We start from the raw sequence: 25,763 nt of genomic DNA, 5'->3' as shown, positions 1-25,763 counted from the left end.
TTCACAACACAGCATCACATTCTTATAGTCAATGTTACGCGCGTAAGACACAACAATATCCTAGAAATACACAGTCAATTCCACAGTCAGTTCCATATGGAAATAAAAAGAAAAATCCTCATTTTAACAATAAGAAGAAACAACAAAATGTCAATGCAGTTCAGAGTCCGAAACAAACAAACACTTCTTCAAATATCGCTGAGCCTGGGCCGTCAAACCAGACCTCGCAAAGTCAGCCTAATTTTCAGAATGTGCAGAGCAAAGCAAATACCACATAGTTAACTCTAGAGGGGAAGAGAGTGATGTTGGGTCAAGGTCATTTATGTCAACATCAATAGTATTGAATAATCAATTTAATGTTTTATCAGATAATTGTGAGACAATAGATTTTCCTATGAAACACACGGCCGAATTAAGTAAAACAGTGCATGCTCCCGTAGATTTGCAACGAATTCATACAATGATAAGCCAAAATGAGTTACGGCCAACCTTATATGCTGTAAATTTAGAACACAAATCCTTTACGTTATTTTTTGACTCTGGTAGTCCACGTAATATTATGGATTTGAAGACGCATCATTTGTTGTTTTCGAACTTTCCGATTGAAAAATCAGGAATTAGACTTTCAGGTATAGGAAATAATGAATTAAACGTCATAGGCATAACTCATATTCAGTTCAGAGTCGGTAATCGCACGTTTGCCGATACATTTGTTGTTGTGAAAAACATTATTATGTATCCAGCTGTAATTATAGGATACCCATCTATGGGAAATCAAAACATTATTTTAGCTCCTGCCAAGCACGGCGTGTATATCAAAGGGAAATTCTATAAGTCTTCTAATACTTTAAAGTCAGTTTTGGATAAAAAGGAGACGACAAATGTAACCGTAACGTACGTTGAAGAACCAATAACTTGTCTCACTAATAAAGAAATAATATACGCGACCCAGCAGAATTCTCGTTCACCCGTAATATCATCTTGCACGCAATATATCGAACCAAACATACCTTCGAATTTAATAGTGCAAATAAAGAAAACACTACCGGGATCTGAAATATTAATCCTTTCCGATACTTTGAAAATTAACGGATTGTCTGTCACACAAGCTATTTATACAGTAGGCTCACATCAGCAATGTAATATCGAAGTCTGTAATCATTTAAATAACACTTTAGTAATTCACAAAAATCAACATATCTTGGATGTAGAAGTTTATAAACATCGTATTCTTACCGTTGCTGAAATCAATCACTCTCAATCAGTTGCGGATGAGTCCCTTTTGCGATCTATTAAAAATAAAATCAGTAAGGACATTCAAGACGAAGAAATTCAGCAGAAAATTTTTGAACTTTTAACTAAATATACAGATGTCTTTTCCACTACGGATGGATCCTTAGGAAAAACAGATGTGATCGAGCATCAAATAAGGTTAAAAGACAAGAAAAAAATTATATATATACCCTCGTACAGACTCCCTATGAAATTCCAGAATGAAATAAATGATGAAGTAGGTAAAATGTTAGAGGAAGGAGTCATTAGAAAATCAAATAGCCCTTATAATTTTCCTTTAATAGTTGTACCGAAAAAAGATCGAACATGGCGTATCTGCGTCGACTTTCGTCGTCTAAACGAGGAAACGATCCCTGATCGATTCCCAGTGCCATGTACTGACGATATTTTGTCTTTGTTAGGTCAGAATAAATATTTTACCAGTTTGGACTTACTTAAAGGCTTTCACCAGATATCATTAGAAGAAGATAGTATCCCATACACAGCCTTCAGCACAGCCAGGGGACATTATGAATTTTTACGGATGCCTTTTGGTTTACGTTGTGCTCCTATAACATTTACAAGAATGATTAACATAGTGTTTGGAGACTTGTTAGGGGATATATTGCATGCCTATATGGATGATCTTGTAATCTTTTCCAACACCTTAGAAGAACATCTACGTAAGTTAGAACTAGTACTACAGAGATTAAGACAACATAACTTAAGGGTAAAGATTAGTAAGTGTGAATTTTTCAAAACAGAATTAATATATTTGGGTTTCATGGTGTCAAGCCAAGGTCTTAAAGTAGTCCATGATAAGGTGTCGGCTATACGTAATTTTCCCATACCTACTAATGTCAAGGGAATACAGCAATTTCTGGGTTGTAGTGGATATTACAGGCGTTTTATACGCAACTATTCAATAATAGCCGCTCCTTTAACTGATCTTACGAAGAAGGGCGTAGATTTCCTATGGTCTGAGCAACATCAACAGGCGTTTAATACTTTGAAAGATGAACTGTGTAGTTCTCCTATCTTAAAATTTCCTGACTTCGGTAAGGAATTCTTCATTGCAACAGACGCCTCAGACTTAGGAGTAGGAGGGGTATTGCTTCAGCAATATGATAAACAGTTTTTCCCGATAGCTTTCTATTCTCGAAAATTGAGAACTTCCGAAAGTAAGTATGCAGTAATAGACAAGGAAAGACTAGCTATTGTTAATTTGCTAGTGCATTTTAAGTTCATAATTTACGGTTATCCCGTTAAGGTTCTTACTGACCATAAACCACTAACAGAGTTCTTTAAAGGCTTCAATCACAGCCCTAAACGAACTCGGTGGCATTTAATCATTCAGGATTTTGGCGCAAGAATCGGGTATTTACCTGGGAAAGCAAATATCATTGCGGATGCATTATCACGCAACCCCGTGTCATCTTGTACGGAGCCTTTAGCTGAATTAATAGATATATCAACATCCATGCCTATTGTAAAAACAATATCTGAACAAGAAGATTTAGGCTGGAGTGCTGAATTGTTACAGACTGAGCAAAGAAAAGATCAGAAAATAGAAACAATTATAAATGCTTTGAAAGGCAATCATAAAGAAAAAGAATATATAAAGTATAAGCAGCAGAATTATATAATCAAAGATAATATTCTGTGTAGGACTGTGACAAGGAAAACCCGCAATACACCACATGTAACTAACGACCAGGTAGTAGTACCAATCTCACTTATTTCCACTGTCCTGAATTGGTTGCATTCAAATCCATTACATGGACACCCTGGGTTCTCATTAATGTCACAGAAAGCCAAATCTTTTTTTTATTGGCATACAATGCTTACAGATATAAAAAGACACATAGCTAATTGTCGCACATGTCAGGAAAACAAAGGGCATACGAAAACACCTGTCAGCCTAGGAGCTTATCCTGTTCCCAATCAACCCTTTGAAAGAATACATTTAGATTTGTTAACAGGATTTTACGAGTCAGACAGAGGAAATAAGCACCTCTTAGTAATTATAGATGCTTTAACTCGATATACAGAACTAATAGCGCTTAAAACTAAAACTGCGATTGAATGCGCTAGGAAGTTTTACGAGTGTTACATTTGTAAACATGGAATTCCACACATGATAATCTCAGACTCGGGTGGTGAATTTAATAATCACTTTCTTACCTCATTGTGTGAATTCCTCAACATAATGAAGATTAATACCATGATATATCACTCAGAGTCGAATGGGCTAGTGGAAAGAGCAAATAGGAAGATATTAAATATATTGAGGGTAACACTAGGGGGATCAGACCCCAACTGGGATATTGCAATACCGGCGGCACTGAGTACTCTGAATCATTCATATCATATATCAATTAAAATGTCACTGCATGAAGCATTGTATGGTACCCCAGTTAGAACACCTTTCCATGTATTAACGCCTACAACTAATCTATCAAATCCTTTAAAAGAATGTATAAATGCAAGTATAAGTCGATATGATATCCTTCGAAAGAATTTAGAAGAATCACAAATCATAATGAAAAGGAATCATGATAAAATAGCGAAACCAACTAAAACATATACCGTGGGTGATAACATCTATATTCAAATCAATGTCAGAAAAGGGCTCAACTATAAACTAACACCTAAGTTTGAAGGCCCATTTAAAATTTTGGAAACATTAACGGCCAATAGGTTTAGAATTCAAAACGTAGCCCAACCCACGGATGAGAGAATAGTACCATTGTCTCACATAAGAAATTAAAAAGAAAAGAGAGGAAAAGAAGTGAGGAAAAATTTTATTTTGTGTGACTAAAAGTTTTCTTTTTAATACAGGAGTAATTACATATATTTTTTCTCGTTACAGGTTTCCAAGATGAATTTTTTGTTGTTGGGAGTGATATTGTTCGCTCAGACATTTTTCTCGTATGGGATGAGTTCTAAGACTAAGAATATATATTTTAAATATGGCAATATAGTTGAAAGACAAGAAGACATTTTTGTTACATCAACCAACGTAATTGTCGAAGTGCATATGCAAGCAATTTTTCTTCAAGAGAATGATGTCACTAGCTTAAGAACCGCCATTTCAAGGTTTTCTGCATCATTGGATGAGTTGCATAGGAGACATTTTCATTTGACTACTAAGAGTTTGCTTGGATCAACATTAAAAGTTGCAGAGATGCTATCTGATGACTTGAAAAATAAGACTGGCGAGACAGGATCTTTGGCTTATGACCTTTTGATGTGGACTGTAGGACACGAACATAAAGAAAGACGGAATCCGTTCATTTATGCTGCATTAAGCATCTTTGGGTCTGTTGCAAGTTTAGGTTTAGGACTTTCCAATCGTCTTAAAATTAGTAATCAAAATAAGAAAATTGAGTTATTGACTCATATAGATGAATTGATTATGTCAGAACTAAGGGATCAGTTAGCTTCAATCAATAAAATTATGGATTTGTTAAATGAACATTCAGATAATATCGTTCAAATTATGGAAGTACAGGATTTGTTGGCAACATTAACGTATTATGACTCAAAGATAGATCACATACATAACAGAATTGCACATTTCATTGAGAAATCCAAGGATTATGTAGAAGCTATCACGTTAGCAACTAAAGGTGTACTGTCGCCCCATTTGTTGCCTATACGTTACTTAAAATTAGTTCTGGAGAACGGAAGGGATAAACTAGGCTATATTCCTTTGTTAGACGAACATAGGTTAGAATTTTATTACAGCCTAATTACAGTAAACGTAGATAATAACAAGATTAGGATTACAATTCCCTTTGATTCTTCTGATGCCTGGCAATCTTACAGGATATCACCATTTCCGACTTTCATGACGAATCACTCAAATCCAGTAATATCCAGTTTGACAGGACACGTATTGATTTCCCCAGACAAGGAAACATATACGGTCATTAAAGACTTAAATCAATTAACTCACTGTTCAGACGCAATGGATAGAAAAATATGTACAGCTGACTCATTTGAATTCCGTAAAAACTTAATGGATTCATGCGAGTTAGGTATAGTGCTAGACGGTGCTCTCTCCCATACAAGTGAAAATTGTCTGGATAAGCTTTATCCCTTTGACAATAAAGAATTCAATTGCAGAGTAAATAATGGCTCGTGGATACGATACGACAAGGACGGCTTCAATGTATCATGCCCTGATGGATCCACATCCTTCAACCACATCTTCGTCGCAGCAGATGGCTGTATCGGGACTTCCCCGAATTCCATGGTGACTGGCCTACGGACAATCATCAGAGAACGAGCCTACTTCGCGAACTTCACGTGGACCTCTACAATGCCAGCACTTCCTCTCCCTTACAACGGCCGTGTGGCAAAGCGGTTGATGAAACTTACCGAAAAGGACCACCTGTCACCGACTTATAAAGAGATTCTTCACCCCATAATACTGGCTAGTTTGTGTGTCACGGTGATGATATTTATCGCCGTGAACATCCTTGTTTGGCGTAGGTTACGGCACAGCAAGCAGCTACAAAGGAACGAGTTGCATAGCCCTGACAATACCCCCTATCTGATCCAGTTCAAAGCTGTATGAGTGGCCACCTCATTCGCTAAGGGAGTAATTTGTCAGGAAGATGTTTGTATGAAAAGCTGATTAGTACGCTAGTAATATGTAATTAAAGAAATTCTCTACATTTGCATTGTTAAAAATACATTTAAAACAACATTTAAAAAATAAATAAAATAAAAAAGGATATAAATAATTTTTTTCTCTCGGCATCTAATAAAAGTATATAAGCCGGAATGTTAAAAAAAAGAAAAGAGAAAAAAAAAAAATATAATAAAATATATAACAGAATCTATGGGCATCTAATAAAATATATCAGCCCTATATATAAATATATATATATATATGTACGAAACCGTGGTACGTGTACGTACCAGGAATTCGTGTTTGGCACTAAAAATTGAGTATCTTGTTTCTGACAAAGGTAACAATTATTCTTTATCAAGTTACCGAATCATTTGTAAGTCAGAATTTATTTTGTTTTTTGGTACCATGTAATCATTTGCTAGCAATGTACCATATATATGATCTTGGTTTTATCATGCATTTTTCTTTTTGCTTTGGTAATATCTTTTTTGTATGCATTATTGTTATTATTTTTTAATGTGCCTATTTGGACATTCGTCCTCAGTTGATTGTGGCTAAAGTTAAACAAAGAATAATACGTATGTCCAGTCACACCTAATAACCATGTTTCGGCTTGTTGTTAAATTTTTGTAAAAAAAAATTGAGATAGCTGGCCGAGCTTATGTAATAGTCAGAATAGTAATATTACATGTTTAAAACAAATGACGTAATATGTCATGTTGATTGGAAGAGCTAACCCTGAGATTTGCTGTAGTCATTCAAATTATAAGCAGGATGTATAATGCAAAGACGGCAAATTGACATTCTTTCTTAACGTCAACACATTGTCTCCTCGTGTGAAAGTTTGTGACGTCACCGGATGCAGGTGTCTTCCGATTCCGTCACGTGGCTAAATTAAAGCAAGCATACGATATCTGTGATATCGATAATTTATTCAGTTCATATCTAAACTTCACCAGAATTGGTCATGTGGACCAACACAGCTTCCTCCAGTGATGGAGATGTTTAACTCTGTTGTTTATTAAAAATAAAACTTAAAAACCATTAAGATGTATTCAGTAAACCATTTAAATACATCTGAAAACAACTCATACTCAAATGTGTGCTTAAGACAGTAGCACACCAATATATATATATATATGTATATATACATGTACATTATTACAGCCGGGGAATTGCATAAATTCCTGAGGTTCTGAATTCACCTGTTTCATTTTAAATCAATCAATCTGATACACACGAGAAAATACTCCCAGACAGCAATATATATGGACACTGAATATCTATGAGGTCTCTTACGTCACTCAAAGCAAAAACTGGGTGATCACTTCATTTGAACTATTCTAAAACAAAAGTCTTCGGCTCTTAGTTTGGGATAGCGAGCAAAGTACAGCATCAAGTATTGATGATCGAAATAATATACACTTTACGAAAATAAAAAAATGTTCTATATAAAATAACTGCAATTCAAAAGAATTAACACAATACACGTAAATCACTTGAAATATTAAATCTGAACTAAGCCTTAGACTAAGACAAAAGAAAGAGACTTTGAACAAATTATTCAATCACTTGTTTCAATGGAATTAATTTATGAAGATAATTAATTTTGACAATTAATAAAAAGAGTTAACACTTTAACGGTCTAATGAATAACCCAATAATGAAATTCACATATATGTAACTGTTACACTTACGTCTTTATGTTCACACAAGGCTACGGAACGGTTAAGCAAAAATTTTTATTGCATTCCACTGCTTAACCTAAATCTCACAGGGCCAGTTACAAAATTCATGTTAAAATGTACTTACATTAACCCTGGATAGGTACGCTCCTCGGACACCCCTTTAAGGGTATACTCGGACGCGAACGACCCCGACGCCAAAAAAAATTCTTGAAAAATCAGTTTTTGCAGTAACCTCCTTTTTTCTTTTGCCAAAAAAAAACTTCAATGAATGCTTAAAACAACTGTAAAGATAAATACTACTCATCTGCAGAAAAACTATTTATTATAAATATTTTAAAAAATTAAGTAGAAAAAAAAAAGACCTGACATAAAAATTCATAAAAAAAAAGTTTATACATATATACACAAATCCTTTTAGGAATTGATTTTTGAATGTTTAGGACACATCTTGATGTATTTTGGATGAAGTCAGACCCATGGAGGTGAAGATCTGAAATGAGAAAAAAAGGGTAACTTTTTTTGGCCAAAAAAATTTGTCCAAATTTCATGAATTTTTTTGGGTACCCAAATGAAATAGGAAGTGGCTAATTTTTTTAGGGAATAAACATATATTATCCTAAAATAGAAATATGTAAAATAATCTTCATTATTTTGTAAATTACATTTATATCAGGGGCCATATCTAAAGGTAATTTTTTGAGTACTTAGAAATTTCGTAAAAAAATACATATATTTAATATATAATATGATATTTATGCAGGTAAAAATATACAAAAATATCACAAATTCTATAGGGAACAAGAATATATATAGATAGGGCAGCTTACGCTTCGGATATGTCCACAAAATGGCCGCCAACCACACTGACTCAGACTCCCTAATCTGCCACTTGAAATGTAGGAAGGGTATGTCAATTTCAAGGTGTTATTTACTAATCTAATTATTATTGGATATGCATAAAAATTGTATGGTGGGTTGCTGGATAATTGTCGATTATTTTACGACTATAAAATTAAAATTCTGACCCAAAAAATTTTTTTTGAAGGGAAATAAAATCGAAAAAAAAATGTAAAACAATATTTTAGCTAAAAAAATTGGATGATATTCAATCAAAAAAAAAGTAAACAAAATTTTCCGACAAATAAACATCTAGAGGAATCATTACTCTGTGATAGTTCCTTAGTACGTAGTAATTTTGAAAGAATTGGGAAAAAACGAAAAAATGGCAATCACCGGAAAATCGAACACATACCTATATATACGCCATATCTGGCTAAAAAAAAGATAGGCATGGGTAGCCAGATCATCTAGAAACACTTTCCAACACTATAAAAATATAAGTTTTGCGACACTACTTGCCAATTCCTTACGGTAACATGACTAAGCAAAAAAATGCAAAACAAATAAACAGGGGCACTCGCGGAAAAATGGCTAACATTCTAATATACGGCATTTCAGAAAAAAAAATTCAGCCACGTGCTAGGCAAACCATCAAGGCACATTTTCCGACAAATAAACATCTAAATGAATAATTACTCTGTGATAGTTCCTTAGTACGTAGTAATTTTGAAAGAAATGGGAAAAAACGAAAAAATGGCAATCACAGGAAAATCGAACACATACCTATATATACGCCATATCTGGCTAAAAAAAGAAGATAGGCATGGGTAGCCAGATCATCTAGAAACACTTTCCAACACTATAAAATTATAAGTTTCGCGACACTACTTGCCAATTCCTTACGGTAACATGACTAAGCAAAAAAATGCAAAACAAATAAAAAGGGGCACTCGTGGAAAAATGGCCATTCTAATATACGGCATTTCAGAAAAAAAAAAATTTCAGCCACGTGCTAGGCAAACCATCAAGGCATATTTTCCGACAAATAAACATATAAATGAAATATTACTCTGTGATAGTTCCTTAGTACGTAGTAATTTTGAAAGAAATGGGAAAAAACGAAAAAATGGCAATCACAGGAAAATCGAACACATACTTATATATACGCCATATCTGTCTGAAAAAAAAAATAGGCATGGGTAGCCAGATCATCTAGAAACACTTTCCAACACTAAAAAAATATAAGTTTTGCGACACTACTTGCCAATTCCTTACGGTAACATGACTAAGCAAAAAAATGCAAAACAAATAATAAGGGGCACTCGCGGAAAAATGCCCAACATTCTAATATACGGCATCTCAGATAAAAAAAAAAGACATGCACGTGTTAGCCCAACCATCAAGGCACACTTTCTAACACATAAACATGAAAAAAAAAATCAATAATATACGGCAATTCCTTACTACGTAGTAAATTTTTACAAATATTGAAAAAAAAAACAGAAATTGGCAACCGCAGTTAATTACCCAATATACCAATAACTACGTCGTATCTGACAAAAACAAAATCACGCATGGGTAGCCAGATCATCTAGACACACTTTCCAACACTAAAAAAACAAAAGTTTTACGACACTATTTCGCAATATCTTACGGAAAAATGACTTGGCAAAAAAATGAAAAAAAATGAAAAAGGGACACTCGCGGTAAAATGCCCGACATTCTAATATACGACATCTCAGATAAAAAAAAGACATGCACGTGTTAGCCCAACCATCAAGGCACACTTTCTAACACATAAACATGAAAAAAAAATGAATAATATACGGCAATTCCTTACTACGTAGTAATTTTTACAAATATTGAAAAAAAACAGAAATTGGTAACCGCAGTTAAATACCCAATATACCAATAACTACGTCGTATCTGACAAAAACAAAGTCATGCATGGGTAGCCAGATCATCTAGACACACTTTCCAACACTAAACAAGCAAAAGTTTTACGACACTATTTGGCAATATCTTACGGAAAAATGACTTGGCAAAAAAATGAAAAAAAATGAAAAAGGGGCACTCGCGGTAAAATGGTTCTCGTGGTGATGAACGACATTTTAACTAAAAAAAAAAACATGCACATGGTAGCCAAACAATCCACCAAGACTTTCCACAACTGATAACCTATACAAGTTGCACCATTCTACGACAATTTCATAATACGTAATAACTTTGATAATTATGCAAACTACCTTAGAAGGGTAAACTCGGACGCGAACGACCCCGACGCGTCTCAGAAATCGGGGAAGGAGTACAGCTACAGCAATGCACATCTGGACACTACTAGAGCATGTAGGGGAGACACCTCCTGCAGGTCGATCACCCACAAATTCAGTCACGGGGGTGAGTCACGTGAGAAAAACCTGTTTTTTTTTGACGCTCGGGGTCGCAAACGACCCATCGTACCTATCCAGGGTTAATACACTACACTTGATTTAACATCCAATAATTTCATAAATGTTAGAACAAGACTATATACTATATATGTTGGATAGAAATCGCTAATTACATTTGAGAGGATGCACTACACACACTTGAGAGAAGATATGGCTGGCGAACGTCGGCTCTTTCAAAGGGATAGGCGGAATCTCTTCTGCCACTTATGCATTACTAGGCTCTATATATTTTGAATTAATTTATCTAGAACCTTGCAGGACCTTGTCTGGATCTTGGGGGCAGGGCTACAGTGCCACAGTTTCCAACTTGTCAAGTTGAGGACGGGTACCAATATACGTGATGAAGCAACTCTCTCTCTCTGCTAACTTCACCCATCTTCCTCTCGTCACTTTAAGAAAATAAAGATAATACTAACTATAGAATTTTCATATCTTTTCTAACCATGTAGAAACATAAAAATTACGTAATCCTTCGGGCTCATATCTTGTGCATCATACAGCATACCTAAAGTTACATACGACTTCGTAACAAAACTACGTGAAATAAAAAGTTAATTCTTGATTATGATGTAAATTTACATATACGAAACCGGATGAAAGCACAATTATATGAATGACGAATGTCTTCTGTAATTTACATACATTACTTAATCCTACCTGTGTGGAACTATGCATCTCTTAAATACACAAATAAAATACATGAATAAAATATTCACTCATATGCTAGTCCATCTTCATAAGAATATATACATACATATATATATATATATATATATATATATATATATATATATATATATACATATATATATATACATATATATATATATATATATATATATATATATATATATATATACATATATATATATATATATATATATATATATATATATATACAATAATAAATAAAATAATTATGTCCTATATATATATAATATAAATACTATATATATTATGCATAATACATATACATATATATATATATATATATATATATTTATATATATATATATATATATATATATATATATATATATTATGTATATATATATATCTACTCTATATACACACATATATATATATATATATATATATGTGTGTGTGTGTGTGTGTGTGTGTATTTGTCTTTATCAATTGTAATGAAATACTAGAATATTGCACATAATATATATATATATATATATATATATATATATATATATATATATATATATATATATATATATATATATATATATTATTATTATTATTATTATTATTATTATCATTATTATTATTATTATTATTATTATTATTATTTGCTAAGCTACATCCCTATTTGAAAAAGCAGGATGTTATAAGCTCAAGTGCTCCTACAGGGTAAGATAGCCTAGCCCAGTGTGAAAAGGGTATAAGGATATGAAGAAAATATAAGAAAAGTTATAAACAATCAAAAGAAAATATCCTAAGAACAGTAAGAACATTATAATTGATCTTTCATATATAAACTATTAAACAGAGACTTATATCAGCCTGCAAAATAAAAAGTAACATGTTTTTTTTACATTTAAATTTATACTGATTCCACTACCTGGCTAGAGGGTTCATTCCACAGATTGGTTATAGCAGGAATGAAACTTCTAGTGTAATATAGAGCCTCGTGATGGAGAATGCCTTACTATTAGTATTAACTGCATACCTAGTATTATGGACACTGTGGCACTGTTTGGGAAAATCTGAATGAAAAGGATGGTCAGAATCATGTAAAATCTGAGGCAATATGCATAACGAACTAATGGAATGATGGTGCCATAGATTAATATCTAGATCTGGATTAAGAAATTTGATGGACCTTAAGTTCCTGTCCAGCAAATTAAGATGAAAATCAACAGCTGAAGACCAAAGAGGAGAACGGTACTCGAAACTTGATAGAATGAGAGAATTAAAATACTTCAGACTAGATTGAACACCGAAAAACTTGGAGCTTTCTCAATAAGCTAACATTTTGTACAATTAAAGAAAATACAGACCTAATATGTTTCTCAAAAGTAAATTTGTTGACAAGAATCACAACTAAGAATTTAAGAGTCATACAGAGTTAAGCCAGTCATACATGCAGAGGACTGACCGTACAGTTCGTCTTGTAGGACTAGAGCAGTGGTTCTCAAACTGGGGGTCGCGACCCCCCTGGGGGTCGCCAAATGCTTTTGGGGGGGTCGCGAGATGATGTTAAGAAAATATAAATATAAGGAAGCAAAAAATAGTATTATGGTCAACTTTAGTTTTAAGGCTAAATCATAATAATTCTGCTAAAATATTTCAAATCAATAATAAACCAAATGTTTATATTTTAGTACAACATATATATATATATATATATATATATATATATATATATATATATATATATATATATATATATATATATATATATATATATATGTATGTATATATATATATATATATATATATATATATATATATATATATATATATATATATATATATATATATATATATATATACACATATATACACCTTATATTTTGTCATTTACCGTAACTAGTTACGAATTGTTACGCATCTTTAAGAATAACACTGAAAAGAGAGCCGGGTGGGACAATAGTAACACCATGGGCCTTTGCAAAAACTAAACTAAATACTACACACTAGTGATTCCCCCACTGCTGCGCTGGGACTAAGTTTCTATGCAGTAGTGTCATTGATTTTAAGCTAGCATTATTAGTTTTGGAAGGTATGATTTATCAAACATAAACGTCTTTTTTTTTGCTATTTTTGACAGTTCTGAGCAAGGGTGTATATCCGTCAGTCCGCGTGATTCTCATACGAGTAGGATAGTCCCTTGCTAATAGCATACTAGTTTTGCCGTAACTTACTCATATTTTGTCATTTTATTTTTCCCCTTTAAGCAAACGAGTCTGTTAACTATAAAAAACGAAGCAAAATTATTAAAGCTGATGGACTTTCATGTATGGGTAAATGAATACATAATATTTAAATAAAACAAACTAAACATATAAAGAAATACAATAGTAATTATGAAATAATAAACGAATAAATTTAAGATATACAAATGGGAAAATAAGTAAATAGCTGAATAGTTAAATAGATAAATAAATGAATTAACACATTTATAGATAAATGCAAACAAAAATGAATGAAAAAATAAGTAATTAAATGAATATTTATAATGTAAAAAATTAATGGATAAGTAAATAAACTGATTGATTGATAAATAGATTAGTTAATGAATAAATAAATCAACTGATGAAATCAGTAACTGATTAGTTGATAAGCAAATAAAAAAAACAATAAATATAATATATTTATATATCTAGCCACTGATAGTGTTAAACTATTATTCATAATTTATTTCCACGCATTACATTTTATTATACAATGTACTTGCAATAGTTCCAATATTTTACCTACATTTCCTAGAAACATCGTACAAAACCGAGATGTCACCTCCCCATCTCACTGTCAATTTACACTCGTACACGTTCAGTACCTGTCCGTTTTCCAGTCCTGAGCTCCGTTGGCGCACAGTGAATGAGCGTGACCAGTTGCCAGATGCTTAATAACAATGCATCACCAATTTACAGTAAAATTTTGACTTTTGCTTGATACTCAGGGTCTCAGATTACGTGATGCTTAAAACTAAATGTCAGTATACATACTTTCAAATTTATCTGGTATTTAAATAACAATTAATTGATATTTTATCTATCTGATTATCAATATGGCATTTACTATCAGCAGTCCAAGACGGCACATGAGTCGAGTTAGTCAACGGTGAGTCTTTCCTCAGTCACAGCTGCCTCGTGTGTGTTTAGGGACAATTTTTGATAGCAAGCTATATACATATTAAGCAACATGGAGCGATGGATAATTCGTAGGACTGCAAACAAGGAAGGAACATCAGATACTGACAACAGTGTCTCAGAAACAACTGATGAGATTCCTTCCGAACTACCATCTACCAGTTCTACTTCAAATATAGATAAAAGGCAAGACAAACGTAAGGGTAAGACCTCCCAGTATGACCAATCATCCAAACCCAAACTTCGGAAATATCAAGCAGAATTTATAAAATTCGGATTCACTAGTTTTACCATTGATAAGATGCAGTACCCCCAATGTGTTATGTGCTCATAAGTACTTGCAAATGAAAGCTTAAAGCCTGTGAAAATGAAAAGGCATTTGCAAAGCAAGCATCCTTCTCATGCTGATAAACCAATAGAATTTTTCCGTCGAAAGGAGGGAGAGTTGCAGGGTCAAAAACAAGTGCTAGCTCAGAAAACCACCACCTCTGCCAAAGCTCAGATGGCATCATTTGAGGTAGCATACCTAATTGCACAGTCCAAGCAGCCACATACCATTGGGGAAACCCTCATGAAACCTGGTGCAGTGACTATGAGTCGGATTATGCATGGTAATAAGATGGCCCGTGAGCTGGAAACAGTCCCGCTGTCTAACGACACCATTACTCGACGAATTAATGACATTTCAAATGACATTAAGTGTCAGCTGATTGAGAGGGTTAAGGGAAAGAAGTATGCTTTGCAGCTAGATGAGTCGACAGACATATCAAATTCTGCACAATTACTTGCATTCATTAGATACAGTTTTGGTGGAAAACTTCAAGAAGACATGCTTTTTTGCACTGTATTAGAGGGGACCTGTACAGGTAGTGACATTTTCACAAAGCTAGACACCAAAATACAAAAGGAGGGCTTGTCTTGGGACCAGTGTATTGGTGTGTGCACAGACGGTGCTGGGGCAATGTTGGGTAAGAGGAAAGGACTTAAAGCAAAAGTTTTACAAGTGGCACCTCACATAAATTTTACACATTGTATTATTCACAGGGAAGCTCTTGCTAGCAAAGCACTCAATCCAGAGTTAAGCAGTGTTCTTCAAACTGCGATTAAAATAGTAAATTACATCAAAACACGTCCCATAAATGCCAGGCTGTTCTCCACACTCTGCAATGAGATGGGCTCGGAGCATGAAGCACTGTTGTTCCACACAGATGTCAGGTGGCTGTCCCGAGGCAAAGTTCTCAGCCGCTTGTACGAACTACGAGATGAGGTGCGCCTGTTCCTGATCAAATCTGAGTCCCAACTTGCTGACTATCTGACTGACCCTGACTGGTTAGCAAGTCTAGCATATTTGTCTTGTATATTCGAAAGACTTAATCTGCTGAATTTATCACTACAAGGCCCAAACACGAACATCTTGATTCTTTCTGACAAAATTGATGCATTTACAAGGAAGCTGGAACGATGGGCTGTGCGAGTTGATGGGGGCAGTGTTGAAATGTTTCCTGAGGTGGAAGAATTTATGGCGGAGAATGAATTAAGCGTCGATAACGTGAAGGTAATGATCACGACTCACCTACAAGGTCTTGTGGACCACTTCAAGAAATACTTCCCAAAAGAGACAACCCCACAACAATATGACTGGATACGGCAACCATTCACTGCTACAGGGGATCACTTATCATCCGACATGGAGGATGAGCTGCTGGAGCTCTCCAGTGATCGGACTTTACAGGCATCGTTTGGCTCAACCACACTGGATGAGTTCTGGATTTCAATTGCAAGGGAATATCCACGATTATCCATGGCAGCAATGGATGTATTACTTCCTTTTGGATCAACCTATTTATGTGAAAAGACTTTTTCGGCACTGACTTATATAAAAAACAAATACCGATCAAGACTCAGGGTGGAGGATGATCTCCGAGTTGCCATCTCTGGTATCAAACCCAGGATGGAGTTACTGTGCTCAAAAAAGCAGGCCCATGTATCTCACTAATTGATGTTAGTTATTCATGATAAACTTAGGCCTGTGTAAATACTGTTTTCACTGTGGAATAGGGATATAATTAACTAATCACTGCTAGTGGAGCCCCATAGTTGGGCCTAAATATTGATCATTGTCATTAAACTTCCATGAAAATTGTACTTTTATTTTAACAGTTACTAAATAAGTAATTATTTCACAAGAAATTCATACAGTTCTTCTAAAGCCAAAAAAAAAAAAGAAAAAAAAATATTATCTCAGACATAATTTCCAAAATTTTCCAAAATATTGATTTTGAAACCAAAAGGGTATGAAATAGCTTTGAGTCTACTGGATGTTTGTGTGGGTATACTGTCTCATATGAGAATTATAGATCATTAGCTGATTTTAGGTTTCAGCAAATTTGTAATATCAGCACCCAAGTCAAACGCTATAATTATTTTGTTAATCATTTTAAGCCCAGCCTGAATATCTAAATTTTGGTATAAAGATACCAGTAATTTTTTCTTTATTGTGCTAAAGTTTACAAACACTGACATAATTTATGCTATCTGCAGTAGCTTTCTTCAACAAAGGTATAATTCTAATTTCATACTTATTTTTTTCTCTTGAAGCAGTTAGCAAAGTGTGAGTGCCTGTACGGATTTAACATTAATTCTATAAATTTAAATAGACTGTATTACTTTGCCTATTTTGTCTTTAAAGATTGTGATTTTTTCTACAAGTAATAAATTAGTTAACTCTATAATGCGTATATTTTTTGCATTTATCTTATCATGTTTGTTGTTATTATGTTCTTATGATTCGGGGCATAGGCATGTACTGTGTGTGTGTGTGTGTGTGTGTGTGTGTGTGTGTGTGTGTCAGAAGCACTTCGGGGAAAGGCGAGGGTCACATGCCTCTAGCAATATCGTTTGGGGGGTCGCGGGCTGAAAAGTTTGAGAACCACTGGACTAGAGCAGCGCTCTTGTCCTGTGGAAATTGCCCACACACGCTATGGACTAGCCTGCTTAGTTCAAGAGGATTAAGAACCCAGGATTAGGCTTACATGGTTACGTTTTTGGTACTTGTTAACTAAATTTGGTACATTACGAGGTATCAATTACAAGTCGTAGCCTACAACTAATTTTGAAAATGCCAAATTTGGGTACTTTTTACTTTACTTTTTACTTAATATAAATCTGACTTGAAATAAAATGAAGGAACGTGATAGGCTTTCTCTGTCGGCTTCTATGTGGTGGTGATATATCCGCTACGGTTTTAATGTACTTATCCCTCTTAATCCGAGAGTTCAAATGTGTCCTGTGAGAAATATACTAAGAGGATTTTTGGACCTTTCTGGAGATTATCGCATGCTGAAGCACGACTGCACTTTTAATTAGGCGTACTTGTTTTTGCGTTAATCTATAGAAATTTGAAAAGGATTGTCTTTGTGTAGGCAGAGACAGAGTGAGAGACATACATAGGTTAATAGAATTATCTGTAGGTACTTAAGTTATCCTCTATCCATATTTTACCTCTTCGTTTTTCCCCTGAAGAGAATTCATAACACTTAATCAGAATATCCATTTTTTTCCTTTGTTTCAGTATCTGTTTATTATCAGAATGCAAGATACTATTGCACTAAGGCAGAATACTCTGTGGCTTTCAAGACCAAATATACTGTAAAAAAGAAAAAGGAATCTATGGAAGTCATAACTTGGTGAATGAAAACCTGACATGAAGATCAATACAATGCAAAATAATACAAACTGCTGTGTCAATACAACAACTTAGTTAGAAGGAAAAAATTAAATACTATAAGAAAAAGATCAGCAAAGCAGCAACAGACATAAAGAGGGTATATCGTCTCCTAAATGGTATATGAGAAATGTAAACGAATAAAAGCTACCTAATGGATACAGTGACCGACTTCTGCTAAAGAAATTAAAAAAAAACATTATAAACAAAGGAGTAAGGCTAATTGATCTACATTAGCTATCGATTAAAGTGAGAATTGAATTCATAATATATACAATAAACAACCAAGTTATCAGAACCTGTCGTCCAAAATATCTGAGAGAATTGCTACATACTATGCAGACAATAATTTGTCCCAACACGAGAATAGTTACAGATGTTTTCAAACTATTAGAACTTAGATTCATGTCTACTGTAGGCTCCGGAGCTTTTAAATATGCTTCCCGAGACTATACAATAGGCTCCCACAAGACATCCGTATAATTGATGATATTAAGGCTTTCAAGAGGAAATCGAAAACTTTCTTAAGCGAACAATACGTATTCTGAAATGTTAAATGCTCCCAAATGAGCATCAGAAAACGTCCGTGGCAGTCCCGTAGAGAGTAGGGTTCCCCTACTGTACGGGACCAGATAAGCAGCCCTTACAGTAAATAAAGTAAGTAAAGTAGGAAATGGATAGACTGCAGATAGAAATATCAAAGGATAAAAAAGAATAAATAGAAGTTACTCTACCGACAAGTTTATAAGGAAACGTCAAAAGACAGGATCAATGGTAATGACTGATTTTCTATCACTTTTACTGAAAAAAGATTATCAAATATGTGTAATATATGGAAAATTTAAAGATATACTCTTAATAAATATAACCATAAATGAATTCTCGAAAGTAATAATATAAATTGCAAAAATTGTTTTATTACAGCAATAAGTCAAAAGATTGTGAAATGCAATCACTGTATCATTATAAAATAAAAAGTGCTCCAATCAATGGACGAGGTATGGAATACTATACGTATCAAAATAGGTGAGTCAACCCAGTCGCCATGCTATTCCGTGCCCACACACGCAAGAGAATGGCGGGGCGTATTGCCAATCCCGGCGGGACTGGCTCGTCCAGTCAAATATGCTGACAGGATGAGAGGACAGGCTAGTTGAACTGGGTTGTCCGGTTTACCCCCAAACACGATAAGGATTGGCGCGTTCATGCTAGTCACAGTGAAATCAGCGTGCCAATCCTCTGCATGTATTGTCTGCTTTAAGAGGACCGTCTGCTATGTCCTGTATTCTTTCTAATTATTCAAAATACTAAATCTTTATATATATTTTAAACATATATAGTCCTTTCAACGTATAAAATTTTCAAGTCATTTGATCAAAAGGTTTTTGGTTTATTAGCAAAAATCCGGATTTTAACAAAATAATTGGGTACATTTTTCTCCACTAATATGTATTGAAAATCATACCATCAAATCTTCCCTTTAAACGGAATAATTCTGTGGGACAGATTTTCGATTTTCCTACTTTTTTAGTGATTTTCTTTTCTTAATTTTCTTCGTCTAGAATAATCTAGAATAAGAAAAAAGGAAAATCAAAATTCGGTCACACAAAATTATGGGATTTTTATTTTTCTTTTCAATGGTATCTTTCTCTCTACAATTGAACAATAAATAACCAGGAGGAATGTACCTAAGTGTGAATAATTAAGTTTTTGAGTTATGACCTCTCAAAGATTTATATAAATTTTCGCTTTTTTCTTAGATAAATCAAAATAACGTTATTATGATAACTTTAATTTGTACTTTTATTGTTTATTCCTACACGAAGGCTCCCTAAACGAGGCATTTAAACCCTAAGTTTACTAATACACTTGGTGCGAGGGTGTCAAGAGTTGCCAGCAGCCTCTCATTGTTGCCTGAGTTTTAGTGAGAATGTTCCAGGTTTGTACGCTGGTTCATATTTCCGTCTCTTCTTGGCTCTTTTTTGTTGCCCTCTTATTAATTTTTGTTCTTTCTTTGACCTTAGGTAACATTGGTCTTGCTATAGAGTTCACGAGGACGTTGTGAAAACACAATGTACATACAAACTGAAGGTAAACAAACACACATGAATCGTAACTTCTATACGTCTTTGGAAACCCTGGCTGATCTTCTTGTAGATCGTAGTTTGCGCTCAGCTACCCTCTACCAATGCCTTCCATCTCTGCCAGACGTATGATATCTTGAAATATAAATGAAAATAATCGCTATTTACATGCAAAAATAAACACGCAAAGACGATTCTGTCAAACTTAGTCATGCAGACGATGCAGTAAGGATGATGTCATCATTTCAAGACTGCTTTATCTTCATTATTTGTAAAGATAATTGGCTGAAACTTCTGGAGAGCATGTACGACATGATTTTGCATACATAAACAATAAAACCGTTTTTTATTTTTAAAAGTTATGTCAAACACCATGGTGGATAGTACCCTTTATGAAACATTGTCAATGCTAAAATCTGGATGTTGAGGAGCACCTGTCCTCAACCTACTGTACCTACAATCATACTTTGACTTTTGTTAGGATTCACATTCATGTCCTATAATTAGCACCATGCACTCATTTTGGTCAGGGACTCAGCAACAACAGATCTATTAAAAGGGGATGGAATTAAGACAAAGAGAGTATCATCCTTTTCACAAGCAATGAGCTTATTTTCTAGGCCAAACAACATGTCATGTGTATATAGTATGGAGAGTAATGGGACAAGAACACTACCCTGAGGAACACTAGATATCACTTTCTTACACTCACAATAGTGCCCATCAACAGCAACTCTTTGCGATCTATTGCTTAGAAATTCAATAATACTGCTAAGGTAAGATGGACCCACTCACACCCAACTATTGAAGTTTGAAAACAAGGGTGTCATGATTAACATGGTCAAAGGCAACACTTGAATCAAGGCTAATCATACAAACTTCCAAAACCTTTAAGAAAGCCAAATTGAAAAATACGGAACAGATGGCTGCCTTCTGCAAACGTATTTAGGTGTTTTGCCAAAAGTCATACAAAAACTTTGTATATGGGGGTTTTAGAAATTTGGTGGTAGTCAGTTGGACTTGAGCTACCACAAACACATTCACATAAAGGAGTAACATTACTGGTTCTCCAACAAGTCCTAAAAGCTTTTCTTCCTGCTGACTTGCACAGAATAACAGATAACCTTGAAGCTAAGAAATATTCTGCCTTTATAAAAAACAAAGGAAAAATACAATTTGAGTCTACACCTCCTTAAGCATCAAGGTCCATCAAGAGACCTTTAATTTCCCTAGATCGAACAGCTAAACTAGTTAGTTTAGCCTCAGGAAAACAGGAATGAGGAAGATCAATTTTCTCACTATTGTGCTAACTACCATACACATTAGCCAAAAGGGTTGCCTTTTCCTTTGGACATTGGGTGACGGAGCGATCTGGTTTAAGTAAAGGAGGAAGTATTACGTCTACATTAAAAACTCCTGATTTGAGGGTAGCCCACCACTTACGTTCCCGAGTCTTTCATTCGGTACCTTAGCTCACAAGAAATATATGTCTATCAATTATGTTGACTATAATCTCATTAAAAGGATCAACACTATTATAATAGTGACCAATTCCAGGTCAAACATATCATTCAAATTCCTATTCCTGTCTCTTGAGATTTTATATAAATCTCATATGGGTATGATATATCAGGGATAGGCTGCTTAGTCCTCATTACTAATGAAATCATGGCATGATCAGATGTCCCAACTGGAGTATCAACCTTATTTATTGTAATGCCAAGGAAAGCGGGGTATATGAGGTTCAAGCAGTTACCAGACCCGCGAGTAGCTTCACTTATGATTTGCTCACAGCCTGATTAAAGAGGTAAAGTCCAAAGCTCTTAGGCCACGGCGATCAGTAGGAGAAACAGAATTTAACCACTCCCTATGGTGGACTTTGAAATCACAAACAAAAACAAAAGAGGCCTACCTATCATCTTATATCTTAGCCATAATGGTAAGAAGTCAGTCAAAGATAGAATTACCCATGCCTGGATTCTGGTAGGTCGAGCACAAATAAAAGTTGTTATGACTGTCACAAATTCTTATTACCTGAATCTCACAAAATCCATGTCTTAAATTTAGTAAACAAAAAGAGATTATGAAAGGTAGAATATCTCTCTCTAAAATGAAAAATATTTAGTCAGTTGGTCCTAGCAATAATAATTTATGCAACATAAACTTGGAGCCTTACAAAAGTCCTGAAACATAAGCTAGTTAAAACCTAAAGAGCTACGGAGAGAATAATGATGGTATTAACACTAAGACACAAAGAATGGAATAACAAGGATACAAGAGCCAACTAAAGTAGAGGAACCAAAAACAAGTAAAAAAAGGAAATAGACATGGACAAGACATATAATGAGAATGACAGATTAGATGGACATTAAGAATAACAGACTGGGTCCCTAGGTATTGCAAAAGCAGAGTAAAGAAGAAAAAATGAGGGACTGACGAGCTGAAAAAATTTGCTGGTGTAGTCCTGAATAGAAAGAAATAAACGGACACGAGTGGAAGGACATGGCTGAGTCCTTTGTTGGACAGTGGTCTAGCAAGGGCTGATGATTTTATATATATATATATATATATATATATATATATATATATATATATATATATATATATATATATATATACATATATATATATATATATATATATATATATATATATATATATATATATATATATATATATATATTATTTATATATATATATATATAAATATATATAATATATATATATATATATATATATATATATATATATATATATATATATATATATATATATATATATATATATATTCAAAACAATAATCTAGCTCCATGTTTATAATACATACAAGGTAATAGCCCGGAATCCCTTTTTGGATTAATGACAGTTTACCATCTCTCTCTCTCTCTCTCTCTCTCTCTCTCTCTCTCTCTCTCCGGGTTGATCATATTTTAGTTAAAACTTATATAATCCGCCTTGACATTGACTATAACTAGATTCAAGTGTAACAGTTTCATAAAATAACTTATATCTCTTCATAGAGAACAATTACAATTAACATTAATGTGTCAGGATATGACTATAGTCTATATCTAGAAAAAGATATTCTGCGATCTTCCCTATTACTTTGACTTCAAAAATTATATTTGGATAAGTAAATCTTCTTGATACTGATATAAAATTACCACAATATACTTTGTAATGATGGTAATGTAGAATGGTTACGACTGCATTATAATCTGTTCTTAGATGTCTTCAAATCAAAGAATGCGGGTAAAATGCTCATAAGAAGTTTCTTCTCTTACAATGAAATATAACTTGTAATACATTTCCAAGCGACAATAGCAGAGGTGAAAGATATAATACGCAAAAGATGAATGAAGTTGTAATTCATCTCATCACTGATCATAACACACACACTCTCTCTCTCTCTCTCTCTCTCTCTCTCTCTCTCTCTCTCTCTCTCTCTCTCTCTCTCTCTCTCTCTCTCTCATTATAAATATTATATAAATATATATGTATATATAAATATATATATATATATATATATATATATATATATATATATATATATATATATATATATATATATATATATATATATATATTTATATTTATATATATATACATATATATTCATATATATATACACATACAGTATATATATATATATATATATATATATATATATATATATATATATATATATATATATATATATATATGATATATATACAGTATATAAATACACACACACACACACATAGAGAGTTATGGGGTCTTTTGACTGGCCAGACAGTACTACATTGGATCCTCCTCTCTGGTTACGGTTCATTTTCCCTTTGCCTACATACACACTGAATAGTCTGGCATATTCTTTACATATTCTCCTCTATCCTCATACACCTGACAACACAGATTACCAAACAATTCTTCATCACCCAAGGGGTTATTGCACTGTAATTGTTCAGTGCCACTTTCCTCTTGGTAAGGGTAGAAGAGACTCTTTAGCTATGGTAAGCAGCTCTTCTAGGAGAAGGACACTCCAAAATCAAACCACTGTTCTCTAGTTTTGGGTAGTGCCATAGCCTCTGTACCATGGCCTTTCACTGTCTTGGGTTAGAGTTCTCTTGCTTGAGGGTACACTCGAGCACACTCTCCTATCTTATTTCTCTTCCTTTAGTTTTGTTAAAGTTTTTATAGTTTATATAGGAGATATTTATTGTTGTTACTCTTCTTACAATATTTTATTTTCCTTTTTTCCTTTCCTCACTGAGCTATTTTCCCTGTTGGAGCCCCAGGGCTTATAGCATACTGCTTTTCCAACTAGGGTTGTAGCTTAGTAAGTAATAATAATAATAATAATATATATATATATAATGTATATATATATATATATATATATATATATATATATATATATATATATATATATATATATATATATATACATTATATATATATATATATATATATATATATATATATATATATATATATTATATATATATATATATATATGTATATACGGTATATATATATATATATATATATATATATATATATATATATATATATATATATATATATATATGTATATATATATATATATATATATATATATATATATATATATATATATACATATATATATATATATATATATATATATATATACATATATATATATATATATATATATATATATATATATATATATATATATATATATATATATATATATATATATATATGCATATATAAACATATTGAATTGAATTGACTCTGCTCAAGAAATAACTCAAGCAAACTAAGCTTATTCTCACGCTATTACACTTACCCTTGTCTACTGCATGATAAGCGATTCAGTAATTGTCAACAAATGGCTATTTATGATATTATCACTAAACACGTGACTTTCATGCATTCAGTTATAGATAGTTGATGATTTCAAGTAACTTTGTATCAAGAATGAAGTCATAAGGTTTTTTTTTTTTTTTTTTTTTTTTTTTTTTTTTTTTTTTTTTTTCAAACGACTATGTACGAGTCAATACAATAAGAATATAAAATTTAAACATTTGTCCACTGAAAGGGATAACAACCGCATTGACCCTACTCTACATATTTGTAATTAGAAGGGGTTCGGCAATAATGCTTGTGAGAATTATAGCTTTACTTACAAATGTTGAAATATAGATAATTTTTTGGTTTTAAGTAAAAGGGCTATCGTAGGAACACTTGTGAAAAGCAAAAT

This window comes from Palaemon carinicauda, chromosome 21, assembly GCF_036898095.1.
Source record: "Palaemon carinicauda isolate YSFRI2023 chromosome 21, ASM3689809v2, whole genome shotgun sequence".
NCBI lineage: Eukaryota > Metazoa > Arthropoda > Malacostraca > Decapoda > Palaemonidae > Palaemon > Palaemon carinicauda.
The sequence above is the reverse complement of the archived record's forward strand: the minus strand, read 5'-3'. Positions refer to the sequence as shown.